A 3,044-nucleotide genomic window follows, 5' to 3' on the forward strand; every position below is an offset into this window, starting at 1 on the left:
ATGAGAATAGGGGCCGTTTCACCTAAAATCATGAGAATAGGAAAAGTCTGCTCTAAAAATGAGTAGCGTTACATTTCGTTTGTTGATAACCAATTAAAAGACAAAATGTAGAACATAGACCCTTTGATTTTTCAACTGCAGTCAAAAATAGACCATCGGTTTCCTATCTTTATGCTGTGGTAAGTATTTTATGTTTTAATTTAGGCTTTAAAGTTTCTGGTTCTTCACCTTTTGCTCCTCAACATTGATCATCCGTTGCACATTCATTGCATGGTGGTTCAGATATTTCTCATCCATTTCCATTCTCCGTTCAAACAGATTACGATATTTTTCATGACGTTTCATCCGCCCCTCCTCAGCGATCTTAAGGTTTGAAATGATCATCTTATTGTTCTCAGACAAGGTTGCCTTAATGCCAGCAATTTTTGATGATGATTTTCGATTTTTCCTTGGATATTGTTTATCTCTATGAGTAGAGGTATCACCAGGGCTCTGAAGCGATGTCTTAGGCATTGTATTTTCATGCATTATCACATTCTTTGCAGGTGTAAGGCAATTTTCAAATGTTTCCATGATCTGATGCAGATGTATCAATAATCATATCTCCAACATCATTTCCTTTCTGGCCAAAATGTTTATTCATTGCATCATATAGTTCTTTGGTATAATTATTTGGTAGTCTCTTGTCCATCTATTCTTTTGGTGTCATGTTCCAGTAGCTGACATGACATGGTGGAATATTTCTTTCATAATGTCCAATCTTCTTATAGTCAGGTAGAATATGTTTCCATCTGTTGCAGGAGCTGATTCAATCTCCCATTGAGGTCAATTTTATCTGCTTTCATTCCTTCCCTAATTCCATAGGTAGGCACACATGCCTTTACATAACATTTCAAAAGAGAAACGAATGCTCCTCCACTGCTAGTGTAGCCAACTTGTCTCATTCTATCAAAAATCTTCTCGGCATTGGCAACATCTCCTCTTTCTGCGTATTTTTCCAGGATTGTAGCCATCGTCCAGTACTTTGGCCTTAACTGTCTCTGATTACAAGCTTTAAGCAAAATGGAATCTGCCTCTTCCAGCTCACCTGCATTGACATGAAGTCTAATGAGTGCATCCCAGTTATGTGGTTTGATTGCACACCCATTGCCAGAAATTCGCTTTACCAATTCCCTTCCTTTAAGCAATAAATGTTGGTCGGCATATGCATTGAGAAGGGCACTATAGTGCTTTGCTGATAACTTCTTCCCAGAATTGAACAATTTCTCAAAAATCATTTCTGCTTTTTCAAGTTGACCCAACTTTCCCCAAGCTGCAAAACCGATAACATATTCATCTGAACGAAGATTAGGAAAAGCTTCAAAATCTTTCCAAATTATTTCCATTTCATTATGTTTACGTAGATCTACATATAGAGGAAGTAGCATTTTCAAACGACTACGCTTGTCTGTGAGGCTAACATTTTCCAGCTTCTTCAGGACTACCTCTGCCTTCATAGCAAGTCCCGTATGGATATAATGTCTAGCAAGCAATTCTAGAGTATCACTGTCCATCTCTATGTCTTTAGATTTCATGTTCTCAACAACCTGCTCCATTCCACCAATGTCGCTAGAAAACCGTTTTTCATCTATGAGAATCTGTATGTGAATATATTAGGTTTTATTTCTTCATCTTCCATCATTTTTAATACATCTTGAATTTTCCTCTTGTCCAAACGCTTGTAAAGCACCAACAGCTGGTTATACTCAAAAGCATTTAGAGGAAAACCTTCCGCCTTCATTTTCTTAAAAATCTCTTTAGCTTTCTGAGCATTACCTGAAGATGAGTAGTTTGTTAAGAGAGTTCCATACACTCGTTGCCACCTGATGTCTAATGGTATACTTGGAAAATACTTGTCAGCTTTAACGATGCCAAGTACCCTAGTGATCACGTCCAACCGAGATGCATAATCTCTTTCATTCATCTTAAATGGATTTTCACCTCCAACCAATCTGACACCTTGGTTGTTGTTGTGTTCAAAGATCTTGCATCACTGCCATATTTGGATTCAATCAAAGCCAAACATGTTATAATATCAAGTCGAGCTAAAGCTGGTAGGTATTTTTTTTTTCTTTTGATCCTCACTTCCACACATTGAAATTGTAACCATCATAAATGTAGAATAGCTAGCATCTACCCTTGCAATTTCAGTCATTGCAAGAGCACTCCCAAGAATAGATAGACCAGGGTAGCCATATCGTGAGCCGGCTGTAGTTACCCCATCACCGCCTCCAGCATTTGATAACTGCCCAAATTCTTTGGTATACTGCCCATTAAATTATTCATCGACAGGTCTATATATATGAGATTATTACGTTTCCCAAGGCTCGAGGGGATTCTCCTTTCCAGATGATTGCTAAATAAGAAACAATAAAAGGCTTGAAACTTCAAGAAGCAACACTTGTAGCGTAGATCCTATAACTGAAGATAAACATAAGAAATCAAATCATTTTTATTTATTTATTTATTATTATTATTACTTTTTTTTTTTTTTTTCTGCCACTGTGGTTATCAACGTTTACATTCAGGCATTCGGTGCTTTGACCGTTTCGGCTCCATTTTCTTTCTGTTTGCAAAAAATACACCTGGTTGAGTAAAAATCATCATGAGGGATTCGAGTCCATATTTCCATATATTCTCTCCATTTATCCACCTGGCAATCAACAAATCGGGCGCATCGGATAACTGTTGTGTATGATTAGGTGTGAAAATAGTTTATGAATCTGGCGGACTTGTTTCAAATGCCACGTATATCGCATGTAATCTTCATTGGCGGTCTGATTTCTGATGATTTCACCACGAATTCCATCAGAACCTCGCCATGTCTTTTAGTGTTGTTGAAAATTGCAAAAAATAGAAGCAGTTTCGATAACAATTTTTGGGAAATGTCATTCTATTTTTTGAATGCCTGAATTTGTACATAAGAATTGCCATTTGGAGCTATATGGAGCACCCTAAAATTCTCATCCCAATCCTCTCACGATTTGGCAATCTACGGATTCCAT

At 37.3% G+C, this 3,044-nt stretch overlaps 2 pseudogenes; both read right to left on the bottom strand.

Moving 5' to 3' along the window:
• Positions 1-207: 207 nt before the first annotated feature.
• On the bottom strand, positions 208-787 carry LOC149191653 (uncharacterized; annotated as a pseudogene).
• A 1-nt stretch (position 788) lies between these two features.
• Positions 789-3,044, bottom strand: LOC149191654 (pentatricopeptide repeat-containing protein At1g15480, mitochondrial pseudogene; annotated as a pseudogene).

The sequence above is a fragment of the Pinus tabuliformis genome, chromosome 2_2 (genome assembly GCF_031772625.1).
Source record: "Pinus tabuliformis cultivar Carrire ecotype Pingquan chromosome 2_2, CPIR1, whole genome shotgun sequence".
Taxonomy (NCBI): Eukaryota; Viridiplantae; Streptophyta; class Pinopsida; order Pinales; family Pinaceae; genus Pinus; species Pinus tabuliformis.